At 38.3% G+C, this 17,658-nt stretch overlaps 1 protein-coding gene across 2 annotated transcripts in view; it reads right to left on the bottom strand.

Annotated features, from left to right (window-relative positions):
• rims4 (regulating synaptic membrane exocytosis 4) overlaps positions 1-17,658 on the bottom strand; it is a 52,041-nt gene that overhangs the window by 24,235 nt on the left and 10,148 nt on the right. The gene's annotated exons all lie outside the window — the stretch shown is intronic.

Below are 17,658 nucleotides of genomic sequence, written 5' to 3'. Positions count from 1 at the left end.
ATGAAGGTAAAAATTCAAGGCAGTGAAAGAAATTCTTAAGAAAAATAAAACATAGTACTGGTAGACAGAAGAAAGCTTTGATACTGTTCCACTTACTTAGCATAATTCATGTTGCTTTTAAGTTTTTGATGTGTAAGATCCCTTTTTTTCCTGCATTCACACAGCACTTCCTAGAATTTTGCTGTTTCCATATAATCATTTTGGATTTGATACTGACATCCAACAACTGTTTAGAGAAAAAAAACGTAATATGTTCTTTGCATAACTAAACATGGGACATTGATTTTTCCTACTATCTAATTAAGATGTATCTACATGTTAAACAAGCATATTTTCAGAAACTAGACGATGTTACTTGGGAACTTAAACTCTACTCCAGACGACAAAAAGGTCACAGACAGTCTTTAAAAGGTTTGACTGAATCAGTCAGTGTGACACATCCCTTTCAGAATAAGTCTAATCTTAAGTCTATGGCTGATTCCTGGGTTTGTTCCTTGTATAAAAGTTGAAAAAGTCTTGAGTGTGGTATGGTGGCTCAAGGAAAAAGTGTAACTACAGAGAACTGGGTAACAAAATGCTGCTCCAAAACTTCACACCTGACATAAGCCAGGAATTTGATACCAATACCATGCTTTACACAGCACAAACTTCTATTAACCGATGAACCAAATTTCTAGTGCCACAAATTGCCTAAAAGCTACACAAATTGAACACAATTCTCAGTAACTAAAGTTACAGCAACTGAACCTGATTCTTAGCCAAATTGATCAGACTATACCCGAACCAAAGCAAACAAACAGGACAGCCGAGTGTGGACCAAGGCCAGTTCACATATAGTCCTGTGGACTGAGTGCAAAAATGTGTAGCAGCAATAATCCTTCAATATCATAAACATATACAGGCACAAGTCAGTAATATGCATCTGCTGCAATTCATATCTCAAGCATTTATGTAATGTTTCCATTCAGAGAGATTTATATTATAATACAAGCTTAAAGCTCCAAGGTTATAAAGATAATGAGCAACAAAAAATTGGGTCAGAATGCAGATGTAATGCGTGTGACATGGTGAGCAACCTGAATATCCACATAAAAACCTTTAGAGTTGTAAAATAAGTTTCCTAATCCTAATCTTACCCGGCATCTGGATTTACGAGCAAACAAATCTGCTTTACTCCCAGTCCTCCCGCCAAACTATTGTGGTAACAAGAGTCACAAGTCTTGCTAGTCTTTACTAGTATCTCCTTAACATTAAAAGGCCTTTATGAAGTTTCAGACTTCTAGCAAAATATTGCTGAATAGTTTATGCTTGCAATGCCTTTCAAATGCTGTGTAACACAAACAATTTGTATTATTTGCTGTTCGCACAACTTTGCTAACTGCTAATGTTCAACACAGGTCCTCATTGTGTTTTATAGTAGATACAGCAATAAGAGTATTTGAATGTTAGTCTGCTAATATTTGCTGGCTGAGCAGTGTTACATTTGCTGACTTTACTTGTATTGCTATGTTTTAGCTAGGCAGCTTTACTCACAACAAGTGCTTTTAATCAAATCTACCTGTCGTTTCTGGAAAATAAGTCCTTTCCATTAGTTCATTTCTGGCTAAATCCTCTTATTGGACAGTGCCACTCTTTGTAAGATATTGACGGCTAAGCAAAGACATTCACTTTGCTTGTGTTTGAATTTGTGTTCTAAAAAGATTCTAACAAAAAAATAGGGCAAGAAGCAACTCCTGCCACTTAGCAGCCATCTTGTAAAATGAAAATGAAAAAAGTAACTCAAAAGTTCTCTTAGTTTGTCGTAGAAAAGGTTTAGGAAGGTTTTTTGTCTCTTTTTCTGTACAAGTTTGGATTCTGCTTTACATGAGCATATTTATAGAGCTTTATTCATGACAAGTCTCGTGTTAATTCATGTTATAGATCATTAAGCCAAGAAAAACAGTTACAATGAACAAGTTTTCTTTGTCTTTCTCATCTCTTAATTTACTGCTTTACTGCTTATTATTTACATGAACAGTGATGCACAAGTCAATGAGGAAGTGATTTGGGCACAGCTTGTGTCACCAGCTGTGACACGGATATGGTTGCCATGGACACAGATGACATTACTATGGAGACTGCAGTCAAACCAGAGACAGCGGTGAGGATGTTCTGTGAGCATTTTAACACAGGGGCATATTATTAGCTTGCTTCAGTGTTTGTGTGCATGTTTCCATTATGTTGTTACGTTATGTAGACACAAAACTTGTGGAAACAACTTCTACTTGAGAACAAAATTCTGTTGGTAGAAATTCTTTGTTTTTAGGATAAAAACTTGGTTAAAGAAAATATTAGCTTTGGTTTGAGGTTAACATTATGGGCTAAATATGGTTATGCTTAAAGTGAATCTACCGAAAATGCATTTAAGTTCATGTTAGGTCCTCTGAAGTAATGGAAACTAGATCGTGTGTGTGTGTGTGTGTGTGTGTGTGTGTGTGTGTGTGTGTGTGTGTGTGTGTAGCCTCCTGTCACCTCTTGTCACGGGTGGTGTATTGAGGTGGAGTAGAGTTACATAACTAATACAACAGGTGGGTAATGGCCGGAGACACATCTACCACTCTGGTTTGCTGCAACCCTTTTCATGCCACTGATGGGATATTATCTCTGTTCACTTCAATCCAATTGAACATGCTTTATCTGCAGCAGAGTGAAAGGCAATCTTGCCAGGCAATCAAGATAAAAGATTAAAATTTAGAGGACTGACAGTTTTTTTTATTTGCAGCATTTCTCCACTGATTTGTCCCCAACACTTTGCACAAAACATTAGGCCTGCGATGTTTTCTCCTTTCTCCTGCCTGCCCGCATCTTTGCATCGCTTTCAGTGCTTTATAAAGTGAAGTCACATCAGTTACTGCCTGCTAACAAGTCATAAAAATGATAGAAAACCTTGCTACATATATACAGGCAACACCATCAGTCAAGACTAAACATGGCCTGTAACTGAACGGCAGAAAACTTTTAGCTGTATGCAGTTTTTCCTATTTTTTGACAATCAGTCCGGCGACCAAAACTCACTCACAGGTCTGCCTTATATGGCCCAGCTGTGCCACAACTATGTGGCCACATCTGACATTTTATAGTTCTGGTCAAAAGTATAGGCCCAAATGTGCCTAGTAGACAGTTGGTGAAAACCAAAAATCAAAGCTGTGCAGTCATATATTCTCATTAAAAATGGCTGACCTGCAGGATTTCAAAACATCAAACAGGTTGTGGATAATCAGTTACACACCTGTTCAAATGGCTTTCATGCCACAGTGGAACGGTTGTACTCGTTTTCTTTCTTCCTTGATGTTTTTTTTTTCCTTAAAGCTTAAAAGAATTGTCAACCCCCCATATATATATATATAAAAAAAAAAAATACCCAGCTCGCCCCTGCAGGCGGTTTATCCTTCAAGCTCGGGTCCTCTACCAGAGGCCTGGGAGCTTGAGGGTCCTGCGCAATATCTTAGCTGTTCCCAGGACTGCGCTCTTCTGGACAGAGATCTCCGATGTTGTTCCCGGGATCTGCTGGAGCAGATATACTATCACCCTGAAATAAAAATGTTTACTGATATGATGATGACAGATGTTGGTCAGCCAGCATCTGCTTAGAAAGCTAAGCCCGGCCACTTTTCCTTCTGAGACCAGCTGCTGTTGTTTATTTGTTTCCAGATGCCTCGGGTCTTAAGTCTGGTGCAGCCATTTGAAATCTGGAAGCTCACTGCACTGCAAAGGTTCCTTCTGTCAACTTGAATTCTCTCCTTTCTTTCACTGCATCCCCAACCCTGGTCCAAGTGCAAGTGACCTGTCCTTCCTTTCACCTTAAAAAGTTTTTAAAGTAATCAAATGTCTGAAGAAAGTAAATCTTTGTAAAAGTGAAGAATTAATATCAGAATTGGGTATTATTCCCCTCAGACATGATAAGGTTTACCTAATGCTCTTGAAAGGTGAATACCATTTCCCCACTATCCTAAATGTCATCTCTATATAAATATCAGCAAGGGCATTTCTCCCAGTCTTTTCTCCTCTCTGTTCTCCACCTCTGAAAGAGGGGGAAAAAAGAATAAAAATAAAATCTCACTCCAATCTAAAATAGCCTCCTGCATTTCTGGTGAATGTAGTTCACAGCGTGTGATGAAGTGTGCCTGCTGTGATGTAGCACAAAAAGTGTCTGAGGTGACGCACAAAAGTTGTGATGTAGCAATCAGTGAGCCAGGACTCATTAGTTTGTCTCCCAGCAGAGGGATATTAATGAAAGCAGAGCAGATACAAAAATAGTCGCTCTCCATTCAGACAACTTATCTGACCAACATACAGACAGGGAGACTTGTAGACAAGGTAGGTCATACCTTGTGGCCTAAATCACTCAATAGGCAGATATTTCTGCAGTGAATTGGGATCTGCCTTAACATAAATCTCCCAAAATTGATTTCAGACTTTTACTGGTAAAATGTCTAAAAATGACAAAATAAGTATTTGCTTGTGTTGTGCAAATATGTGTGAATGTTTATGATAGTGTAAGTCAGTTTAAGGCACTTTGACAGCAGTAGCGAGAATCCCATATACAAATAATATTCATGAATATATGTCAAATATGTCCTTAATTAAGACAAATATGACATGAAAGGAGCAGCTGTGTTAGAGGTGTGTTGCAATGTGGCTTGCAGATACTGTAGGCAGCAGTCTCGGGCAGCTTAAAGCAGCTTAAATAGCATGCTCTATAGAAGTTTTGCACTTGCAAAGTCACCAGCATTATGAATCATAAATGTATCTAAAGTACTTAAGAAAACTGTTTTTTAAAAATCACTTCATGATTCACAACTTAGGAGACACTGCCAAATATAATCTTGGCAGTGTGGTCAAATTTTCTATGTACAGCTACAGACAACATCTCTCCAACTTTCCAAACAGCATCACAAATACATCCCCTTCTTGCACAGTGGGGTGTTATCATGTCAAAGCCCTGTCAGTGTTACTGCCATAGAGTGAACTGTAGCATCATATAACTTCCCTCTTTTCTCAGGAAGGACTTTTTTCTGAGAAACCCTTTATAAAGTTTAAAAACTCAACTTCACACACTTCTGAGGCAGTGTTTGCCTCCTGTGCCGTGCTGAGAGATTGTGATGTATCCATTTGCTCACCCACCCTTCTGTACTTCCACAGTGAGTTTGCCTCTCTAGGCCACATTTTGTGTTTGTGTGTTTGGGGGGGGGGTGAATGAATTTTAACTTGACCTAATTTCTCACATAGGGAAGAAGAAGCAGAAATCTAAAACTGCTATTGGGAATACTTTATAGAAGTCCTCCTCCTAAATTGTACTGTACATATTATAGCCAATTTAAAAGCAGACTCCCTGCTTATTTTAGTTCTGCAGATGATTTTTTAGCAATTATCTATATGTAATTTGTCAATCAGGTTATTGTTTCCATTCTTCATGACATGACATATGCAAAAATGTGTTAATGCATACTTTGTCGGAAAAGGGACAGTCATCGCTGCATGTCTGAACCTCTGTGGATGAATCAGTGGTTAAATGAAACTAAATGGATGTACAGCAATATCCAGTGAGTGAAATTACTTTGTCACCAGTAGACTATTCATTACAGAAAGAGATGATTTGGCATAAGGTGCCTGTCAGATTGAGAGGATTCTGGGAGGCACTGAGAGAGTTGCATTTATTTAAAAAATGACTTTCCTGGTAGCGGTACTACAGACGATGACGAGCGATGACTAAGGCTGGAGATGAAAAAGAAGCTGCCTTTTCAAGGCTTTGGCACCACATATGATGGGCAAAGCAGAACACTGAACGCCAGAAGGAGTCAGCGCTAATTACTTTATTGGTAGATAAGCATTTTTTAACCTTCCTAGAAATTGAGGGTTTTGCTGAGTGTGCTATACTATTTTTGAACACTGGGGAGTACTGTCACAGTCTTATGTGTTTGGCCAGGAGATACCCCAGTTTGAATGCCTTGCTCAAAGATATTAGGATAGATTAACCGACAAACAATGTTTCAGACTGATTGTAGTATCAGGATAGTTTTGCTCAGCTGCAGGGGTTTATTGGCACAGCTGCTGCCCGTGAGTTAATCAGTTTCTTCTCATTTAAGCAGTAGTGTGATGGCACCTGGGTCCCTTGTACACATGCCTCTACCACAGTGATTGGTGCTCCCTGTTTACAGGCTATCTAACCTAACACCAAGATACATGACTGTTTGATAAGATGGTCTTTGTACAGTTAGTGTATGTGCATAAAAAAGTAAATCTGCCTCACTAACACAAGATTGTGTTTGTGGTTAGAGGACACTCGCAGTAACAGTCTTGTTACACTTGTTTACACATGAAACGGAACAAGATGGAGTGATAAAGTGGTAGCCACCACTCATCTCACTTTAAACGAGGATGTGACTGAGGCCAAAGATTATCTGACATCAAACTAGAGATCCATCAGACCATGCATGTAGTCACAGCTGAGAGGTATTTAATTAGTATGAGCAGGCACTACTAATTAAGTCTACTTATTTCTGCATTTCCCATATAAAGTTGTATTATTAGCTACAGTATGTAAGTACAAATTCTCACAGTATGTACAGTAGTATGTGCTTGTAAAGTGTGTCTCAGTTTTTCAAAATAAAAATAAAACTTGTACACTCAACAAAGTAGGGAATTTTTTATATTCATATTAGTAATTTAAGCAGAATATAGATGTAATGTGGAGGTGTAAGGTGAATTTAAGGGAGTGACTGAGTGAGTATATTCGCAGGCTTTTATGGTGTTCATAGGGCCTCATTAGCTGACCATCCTCCCAGGTCAGCCCAGTCTATTGATGTTGGCCAGGGGAGCATGTTGATCATGTAATCTCTGTTTTAGCATATATACTGTATATTTAAATCAATACTGTATACAACAAGAGCTCTCAGAGAGCACTAATTGGTAATATGGAAATCCATATGGCCAAGAAATTTTAAGATCTATTCACGCAGACTGGTTTTGTGAAACTTTATGAAGTCATTGTGACTTTGTAGGGCATCATATTGGAAACATAAAAAGTCTCACCAAGCCCTCTAATATGACATATTACTTGATATGGTTTCTTAAAAAAAAAAAAATTTCAATGTCATCGTTGACCTTGAGTGCTAACAATGTTAGTCAAGGTCAAATGCTTAGCCAAACTAGGTACTCATGTTCCCCGAGGTCTAGTATATTGCTGTGAAGTTTGAAGACGGTCCATGAAAAACTGTGGGTAATATAACATTTTACAGATTTTCAGATTTGATGTGACCTTTACCTGATTTTCAAGAAGATTAAATCAGTTCACATTTATATTGGTACCATCACACAAAACCTGAAAATTATATATTGAAAACTGTGCACACTAGACTGCTAACAAACTCCTTTCAGAGGGAGAAATATAGGTGCAGTTAAGGAGAATGAAATCAAAGCTTTCTCTTCTATGTACATGCCTTATCTGTTATCTCCTCTCAGGTGAAATGAAATGTCCCTGTGACCTGTGAAAAAGTTATTGATGAGCTGCCAATATTCTGATTAACCCTTTATATTGATTGAAAATCTCAGTTACAAAAATCTTCATTTGTCATTGGTTCATTAGTGAACTTGCTGCACTCTGGTTGACCTCCTCCTCCTCCAACATGATGAAAAGCCATATCGTTTTTGCAAGACTTGCCGAATACATGTTTGGTCATTTATGAGCTGCCAAAAATGCTAATCTATGGATTCTACAAGATTTACAGTGGTACACTTTGGCACCAAAAAATCAGCAATAAATTGTTTTGTGTTAACTTTTACTTAACCAGGAGATTTTTTTTTCTTCTTTTTCCAATAATGTCCTGTGCCTCTAGGTTATGGAAGCTACAGGGTGTAATCATCTGTATCAGACTTGGTCTAGCACATCTCCCAGCATCCAGTTACTGTATCTTTTTTCCTTGTTTCCTTAAATCACTTTTAATGAGTGCCCAACACTTATGGCTACGAGCAAACCTCAAGCCGTGCTTTTTAGAAATAAGTTGGCATTTGTCATTAGCCGTTAAATGTGACAATATTGTGAAACAGGTCAGGCCATCTTGGTAAGTTATTCTGTCTCATGTAAAGTACACACTTCTCAAGTGGTTTTGCTACTGTAAACAGAGTTAAACCAAAGGAGCTGCCTGGGTAAGGCAATCAGAAGCAGGAAGTATTCTCACATCGGCAGCTTCAGAAGTCACATGGGCATTGTACTAGTTAGCATTTTCACTAGTGAAGAATTCTTTTAAGCTTTAAACTCAGTCATGATTCACTACTCATTCACTCGCTCATGTATATTTATGCAGCTTTTTGTTCCATGAATTGTGCATGCATTTCAAAGGAAGCTGAAAATTTGAAGTTCTATACTATTGTGCATAAGAAAACAGTAGGGACAGTGTCAAATACCATTTAATGTCTACACTAAATTTTTATATTGGCATGCACAAAGTAGTACCAAACACAGTGTATGTTGTATTTAATAAAGGAAAGTACTGACTTTTAATTAAGGGGATTATTATGAAGTTATAAGGTCACGTAATCAACAAAGTAATACAATTCATCCTGTCATGAGCAATTTGATTGTATTTGTTGTTAAGATCTTCTAATGTGGGCGAACGTCATATACTACAAACACTTAATAATAATAATAGTGGATTGCATTTATATAGCGCTTTTCGGGGCCCTCAAAGCACTGTACAATTCCACTATTCATTCTCTCTCACATTCACACACTGGTGGAGGCAAGCTACAGTTGTAGCCACAGCTGCCCTGGGGCAAACTGACAGAAGCGAGGCTGCCATATCGCGCCATCGGCCCCTCTGGCCATCACCAGTAGGCGGTAGGTGAAGTGTCTTGCCCAAGGACACAACGACCGAGACTCGAACTGCCAACTCTTTGAGCCACGATCGTGCACTCAAAACGCTTTATATAACATGCCTCATTGAATCATTCATACTACCCAAGTGCTTCCTGTCTAACATTCACACACATTCCAGAAAGAAACTTGGCGTTCAGTATGTTGCCCAAGGATACTTTGGCATGCAGACTGGAGCAGCCAGGGATCGAACCATCTACCAGTGTATAACCTGCTCTACCTCCTGAGCTACAGCCAGCCCAAGTCCCTCTGTAAGACCAGCTAAACACTCACTGGATAAAAGAACCTGAGTGAATCATTTCTTTCCATCCCTGTGGCTTCTGAGAAAAAGTGCTCAGTCTAGTGACATCAAGGAAGATATGAGGACACTGACGTCAGCATACGTATGCATTATTTACTTGAATACCACTTCCACACAAATCTAAGATTCTCATTGCTCTGATTTGAACATACTGGATGACTGTTTCTCATCTATAAGACATTTATTGTGTTAGAAGAACAAGCGATGTTATATTCAGCAAAAGGCTAGTTATTTTCTGATAGAAAGACAAAGAGAGACAGGAAGAAAAAATAATGTAAAGAGGCAGGGCCTCTTGGAAGAAGAAAAATATCTGTCAAGATGGCGAGTTACAAAAGAGAAGAAGCCCAAATTAAAAAGAACAAGACAGAGTTTGAGTGGCAGGATCGAGAGCGACAGAAAAGATAGAGATAAAATGAAGGGTTGGCAGCATCGATGAAATGTGATAATGAAAGGGAGAAAAAAAGAAAGATGATTTATTTCTGCTCCTCCATACTGTAAGTACTCTGCCACTGAAGCAATTTAACAAAGTGATAAACAGCTTTCCAGAGAATTACACAACTTATATTTATCCTCGTTGTCTGACAGACCCCATACACTTAACTCTTTTTTTTACTCTTTGATACAAGCCAAAGCAGCAAAAGGAAGTTTATAAGACACTCACATGATAGAAAAGAAATGTAAAATACTCCGTTTTTAATTATTTTTTTACAATTTTATGTAATGCAAAGCATGTTTGATCACCATTAGAACTTTATTTATTTCAATATTTACATAATTTTGTGTAAAATGCAAAGAACGGCAGAGTTTGTTATTTTATGAAATCCCTATGGTGGTAAAAAGATTCATCCATTCGTTTTTGTCTGCTCTTACAGTTCAGGGTCATTGGGGGCGGAGCCTATGCCAGCTATGATAGGGTGAGAGTTTATCATAAAATATGTTTTTTTTAATTACAGTTCTGTTGTTTTTACAAAACAAGCCCTATGAATGAAAACAAGTCCTATCTATTGGCCCCTTAATGCAGTGAGGTCAACCTGTACCCTTACCGGGAAAACAGCCTCAAAGTATAATATTTCCACCTCCACGTGTGACTGTGGAGGTAGATAGTATTCACTTAATCCAAACACTGGTTGAGTTAATGCCAAAGAGTTTGATTTTGATTTCATGTGACCACAGAACTTTATCCCAAACCATCTCTGTATCATTTGCTCCCTATGCTTGCAAGCATAGGGGACCTTGGGCACCATTACCGGTGTAGTGTGTTACCAATGGTGACACACTACACACGAACAAGGCTCCTCCTGTGTAGTTTTGGGCTGATCCACAACCCCTTCTCATGATCATCCTCACCCCATGAGGCAAGATCTTGCATAGAGCTCCAGACTTAGAGCAGTTGATGGTCATTTTATAGTTCTTCCATTTCCATATATTTGCACCAACAGTTGTCACGTTCTCACTAAGCTCCTTGCTGATGGCCTCGTAGCCCATTTAAGCCTTGTATAGGTCTATAATTTTGTTTCTGACATCATTTGACTTTGGTTGTGCCCATGGTGGTGGAGAGGTTGGACCGGAAGAAACTGATTCTGTGGACAGGTGTGCTTCATAGACATGGTAATTGGACTGGTTCACACGCATTCATACTCCAATGGATGCATTGGAGAGCAACTTGGAGTTAGTTTCTTGCCAAGGATATTTGGCATGCAGACTGGAGCAGACAGGTATCGAACCACCAACCTTCTGATTAGTAGGTGACCTGCTCCACTACCCAAGACTTCAGGAGGATCAGGAGGATCTGTAATTTATTGACTGATTAATTGCAATCTGTGTGCCATGTGGGCACAGACTGGCTTCTTGCCCACTGGAGCCAGAATTCAAATATTTATTTTACTCAATTGCAGGCAAATAAATTTATAACTATTTACGTTTTGGGTTTTTTATTGTTTTTTTTTTTATATAAAAATGCTTTGTCCTATCAGCGTTTTTTCATCTAGTACATCTGTTTTGACTCTAACCTGATACTTTTTTTTATTTTTTTAACTGATCAAAAAGAAAAAAATCTCACAGTTTACTACATGCAAAACTTTGCAGTCTTGTAGCCACTGTACTAGTGGCTGCGTGTTAACATCAGCATCCCAACATGTTCTGATTGTTATTCTAATGATTAGCAGTTTAAAGATTTTTGACTTGCAAAGTTACCATAAGGCAAAACATGCAGTAAGTACCATTGGAGTTTAGTGTATTAGCATCCCAGCATTTGCTAATTGGTAGAAAAGTGGATGTTCAGTGCTAAAGACTGTACTGGACCTGAGGTACAGTACAATGCAGAACAATACATGTGCAGAAACCAAAAAATATTGTCCTCATTAAGATAAAAAGTTGAAAAGACAACTTTTTAAGTTTAAAAGACTGATTAGTTTTAGGTAATCAAACAGGTCCCTGTAAAATCTGAAAAGGAAGCATAATAAAGTCAGATATGGTGTAGGATTATCTTATCAGACTAGTGTCTGAACCAGTATAACATTTCTATCCAGCACATTATCAGTGATAATATCTTGATCAAATCAATGGCAGTGCAAGAACCCTTTTTATACTTACAAGTGATGACTGGACAGTTTTCTTGTGTTGCTGCAGGGAGAATAAATCACTTTAAGGAGCACCAATTTTGTTGGTCCTTTCAATGAAATAAATTTAACATGATTTTGGCTAGTTCTTTGATAAAGGACTCACACGTGCACACAAAAAGCCCTTGTGTAAGCACTCACTCTCACATCCACACAAGAGAGTCCTCTAACCTCTATTACAGCTGGCACTATGGTGATTTGTTCCCGCCAAGGTCTATATTAGAACCGCAGGGCAGTGAAGAGGAATAACTGGTCCAGAATGGAAGCAGAGGCTCCAACAAGCACTTTTTTTAAAAGCAAGAAAATGCCTGAGCAAGGACTTTTGAAAATGAACTCTGAAGAATCAAGTATAACAATGAAATTAGAAAGAAATGGTCCAAAGTTGAGTTAGATCTATAATAGAATTATTTTATACGGACACTAGAGGTCATTTTTAAGGAAACCTTCTCCAAAATATTATAAAGTATTTTACACATCATAACTTAGAGTTGACCTGAAAAAGCACATTTCCTTTTCTACAAGTAGAAACGATCCCAAAACCTATTTTCAAAGTATATTTTCTTGTACCAGCTAATCCAAGCTCACTCTGATATTCTAACTGCTGTTACAGTTTTAAAATTTCATAACGCCAGATGACAAATTGTCTTGTTTTTAATGGATTATTGATAATCTACTGTGTGCACCACTGGTTTGTCTAAAAATAAAAAAGGACCCAGTAATTAAGGATGTATAGAAAAAGACAGGTTGCATATGTTATCATAAAACAAAAAGCCTAACATCTGTGTTACTTTCTTTTCTTTAGTTAGTCCTCTATCACAGTAAAATGAATTATCTTTCAACATTTTGACAGAAATGTGGATAAAAAAGAATTGTGGATACTTTTTGTTCTGTTAAACAAGAGTAATATCACTACAAAAGTCTTCGTGTCCTAAAGGTGCTGTTGGAGAGAAAATTCTTGGTGGTAAACTGATTCTCGGGGGATTGTAAATGGCGATTAATAGATGTTAAAATATAAATAATTAATTTTGAAATGAATGCTTTCAATTATATGAAAAGAGACCACAAATCCCCAGAGCTGCAAACAGAATTTGGAACACTACTGAGAAAATATCCATGAGTATATCTTTATACAGTGATGGACTATTTTCTACTCACAAAATCTCTCCCAATGAGAGGACATCATATTAGATTCAGTGCATGTTACATACATCTTTACAGCAACTCCTAATATTCATTACAGAAACATGTTCCATAGAAAATTCAGTTAGAGCCAGTGAACATCTTTACACTCAGTTACTTAGTGTAGATGCAACAGTTCTGCAAGAACAGAGACAAAAAGCGTTGGATAATCTGAGCTTAGTTGATCCAATAATAGCATCAGATAATTTTCTAAGCTTTTCGCTATGTAGCTTGATTTTATTAGCATTATGATACCAAACAAACGGATTGTAAATGTTACTGCTAAAATTCTGAGACATCAGTAGGTGGAGCACGTGTTTATCTTCATGCGGTTTCATGAAAAGGGCTCTTTCGCGAGCATTTCAAATTTAAGAAATTCGAGTAAAACTAAATGAAAGCGGTGGCTGTGATATATTTTCACAGCCACCGAGGTCATGAGGAGGGGAGGTGGGGTGGTTGTGCTGCTAGCTGTAGCCTTAATTTAAATTTATCAGATACGAGAGTGGCAATAAATCTCATCTAGCACTCAAATAAGAACATTTGCCAAATGTTATGGCCCTGACCACTGCCACCCACCCATCTGCTTAACCTCTTCTGTGTTTTCATGATACGTAGATCCTGCTGTGCAGTCCTTGAACCATGATTGGACCCAAGTGCCAATTAGTCTGCTTCCAGGATTCATTCGACCCTGATTGGAAAGGTAACCCGTCCAGCTCACCAATCAGCAAACTCACCTTGTTGCTGACATCTAATTTAAGGGAAGCACTGATGTCATTCGGGCAGTGCTGTGATATAATGTGAGCAGCCTGCCTCTGAGTCCCTGTAGTTCACTGTTTATTCGTCTTTACTGTGCAGATTCTGTTTGGTAGTAATTTGAAGTGAGTTAACACTATGCAGATGTAGTTCAAAGCTGTTTAACTGGTTGTTTTTCTAAAGAGTTTCTACCTGGAAACTGGGCCAAGCTTGGCTTAGACTGAAGTTTTGAAACTGAAGTGTTGTGCTTGTATTTTAGATCGTATCTAGAATAATGTACTTTTTGTTTTTGTTTTCCTTTTGTTGAATCATTGAATCATATTACTGCCAATTCATTCTGATTTCAGGACCCTTGTTTTTACTTTTTCAGTTTTGTCTCTTCTTTTTAGTAGCCATTACTGTTTTATTGTTCTTTGCTTTACAGTGTTATGTTCCCTTTAGCCGAACTAAGAAAGGACAAGGACTGAAACTTTTTCTATGAGGACAGAAAAAGTGCATGTTTTCTCAAAAATTATGAATTTTCAGATATCAATTGTTGTCCTCCCTTAAAAAGCTGCTTGAGTGTATACATAAGAGCTGTTTTATTTGCCAGAAAAAGGACATAGTGTAAAATATATTTTGCTGACACATTTAATGCATGTGTCTTCCAAAAATCTCTTTGGAAATATAATAATAACACAGAAAACACAACAAAATACAGCTGTAGTGAAAAAAAAATACAGATGTTGGACTAATTTAGTTTCTAATTCAAATTCAGTTTTATTTATATATCGCCAAATCATAACAACAGTCATGTCATTGTGCTTTATTGTGAGGTAGACACCCTACAATAATAAGTAAGCAAGCACTTGGCAAAGGTGGAAAAGAAAAACCCCTTTTTAACAGGAAGAAACCTCTGACAAAACCCGGCTCATTTGCTGTAACTAGTTAGGGGTAAGGGAGGGAAACAAGGGTATGGGAAATCAAGATTTCCACTCACTCACTAAGATGCTTTAAAATAATAAATCTTTCATTAATTCCTTTTCTTTTTCTACAATATATTGAATTATTTGAGTGAGAGGTTTTATTTAGACCCAGAATTGGTCTAAGCACTGACTGTGGTGTCTGCAACATCTCGCAAAAATGATGTTCAAGCGACAAAAATAAAATCCAAGTTGCTATAACTCATAGCTAGTTTTTGACAGCACGGAAGATGGGCATAATGTCAGAAAACAGAGAGGTGAAGAGTCAGGTCACTGCACAGGAAGAAAGGACTGACAAAAGAGGAAAAGGAGCAGGAAAAAATTATGACAGGTGAGAGCAGGAGGTGAAGGAGACAGCAGAAAATTAGAGGCAATGATGGCTGAAAAGAGGTGAGGGAAGACAATGAAAAATGACGATAAAAGAGAAGAATGAAAGGAAGAAGAGTCCAAAAACAAATTGGACAAAGGGGGAAACTGTGAAGTAGGAAAAGTATTTTTTTTACTTAATATTTCTATTTAACTCATTAAAGGTTCTAGTAATCACTGCAGTTTACCAGGAGCCTGAGCAGGAAGTGGTGATTTTAACCTGTCATGAGAGACAATGGGAGGTGGCTGTCAAAGCTCGTCGGATCAACACATTCAAATTGCCTCTCGGTGGCTTCCTGTCATTACCACACAAAGCACGGCTGTTAACAGGCTGTGGCATTAAGAATGAAATCTCACTCTCATTCATTATGTAACGGTATGTTTGGAGAGGAATCGCAGAGGCTGTCTCGTCTGGCTTTGTCTCCACTTGAAACCCACGTCAACTTGACTTCCTGCTCTCAGGCTGTCACAATGCAGCCTGTCAAGACAGTCAGGCATCATTCAGACCTTCATTTCATTTCTGTACTCGTCTTACGTACTTTTTTTTCTGCCTTTCCCTAATTCTTTGGCTTTCTTGTTATTTTTACTCCTTGCTTGGATCCCTGCATCTCGTCCTAGTGTCTGAGTCCTGCCCCTATTTGGAACTACGTCAGTCTGAAATCTGAAGGGGTATTTAAAAGGAGATCAGTTATTTTAAGCACCCCCAGTGAGTTAGTTGCCAGTGTAAATGGTGTCTGGAAAGCACAAATTCTACAATAGGGTCCAGCATAGCAATCGATTTATTTCATCAATTATCTAGTATCACTGAAAACAAGAAAGCTTCAGAGTGCCAGATGGTTCTAGCTCGCTGTCAGCAAGTAATCCATTCATTTGCAGGCCTGCTACACCAAGAGAATGCTTTTTGCAATAAATATAAGCCGCAATATCTGATAGCTAGTCGCTCATGTTTTATTAGAACCTCATGAGTTGCTGCCTGCTTTAAAGGTCAGCTGCATTCACATCACATTTGCCTAACATACTGCTGAATGAGGAATCGGGCAGCTGTTTAAACTACATTTTATGCTACAATTCGCAGAATGCATGCAAATACAGAGCTGCTCTTGGCCAGATGCACTGATATGACAAAACTATCTTTTACATTTCTACACAACTAAGTTTCCATTTACACTTGGGATCATTTAAATCACTGGGTGAATTAAATTAAAAGATTTTTTTATTTTGGGTGTGATTTTTCACAAAGGTTGAACTGTGCAGGTGGATAACTTAGTAGTAGCAGGACACATTTTCAGTGAACCCATTGCTAGCAAATTCAGTATCAACACTATGCATCTGCACACGTAACAAATGCTTGACTTGATCTGAGCTTGTGCTTATGTCACACAGCTTCACTCCCGTGTGGATCAGGATTTTTTATTTTTTATTTTTATTTTTTTGGGGGGGGGTTATTTGGATTGAATATGAGTGCTTTGGAGTCCATTAAAACACAAAATAACAAACAAATTGTTTTTGAATGGATGTTGGTTTCTGTTTGGATCTACACAACCAGACAATACTGCCAGTAACACAACATAAGGAAGCAAGAAGGACACACAAAGGATCCTTAAGGTGGAATCTTTTACAACAAAAATGACTCTTTCCCAGACCTGCGCAGTAAGAGCTGGTAAATGGCTGAAACAGGAAACCTTAGCCAATAATGCAACACATACGCACAGTAGAGGGCTCTGTTCTGTGGTGGGTGGCATAGCTATTTGTTATTATAGTAAAGATGGTGGTGTGTGCTTTTTCTTTTATTTTGAGCTGTAGGAAAAAACTTACCATCCTTTTTAAGCTTTCTTTTCCCTTTTTTATTTAATATTTAAACATTTTTTTTCACTCAGACTGAACTGGTGATCCGAGGTCCCCTTTACTGCCCAAATAATTACTCTTAGGCATTTCATTAATGTCTTTCAAGCAGTAACAATCGTCTCTAAAAGGACCTTGCCATTTCCTTGATTTTCTGTGAATAAACACATGCCATTTTGCTTTGTGTTCAATCTGAATAAGGCTTCAAAGAAATTCAAACTGTCTTCTACAAAGCAGTGAGCGACATTCGGCACAGAGAATTTGCCAACATTAGATCTTCATCTCCTCGCAGCTCTTTCATTCCCACTGGTGTGAAAAGAGACGAGCTGCTGGTTTGTTAAAGAGGATGTCATATTGCATTATAATCTCCGGGTAAGAAATTCATCAAACCTTCCCCTGCCATGTGGCGCTGCTGACGTGCTTTTGTACCCCGTGGAGAGAAACACTGTGTTAAAGCAACAACTCGATCGCTGTTCCCGCATCAGACTAAAACACACCTAAGAACACACTCCCTGCTGCCATATTGCTCAGTATAACAAATGAACACCTGCAGCCTTTACCTCCCTCCCTCCAGCCCCTCCTCCTCCTCCTCCTCGCCCTCCCTATAGAATAGACCTCCTTTCCTGGCAGTCCATTTTTTTTACTCTTGACTTTTCTGGGTCGTCTCTCTAGCTTAGAAGCACACCAGAGACCTCTCTGCTTTTTCTGTCCTTCTCCTCAGTTCTT

The sequence above is a fragment of the Perissodus microlepis genome, chromosome 5 (assembly GCF_051167445.1).
Source record: "Perissodus microlepis isolate ML-2025 ecotype Zambia chromosome 5, ASM5116744v1, whole genome shotgun sequence".
NCBI lineage: Eukaryota > Metazoa > Chordata > Actinopteri > Cichliformes > Cichlidae > Perissodus > Perissodus microlepis.
Note: the sequence above shows the minus strand (reverse complement) of the source record. Positions and strands in the feature narration are given on the sequence as shown.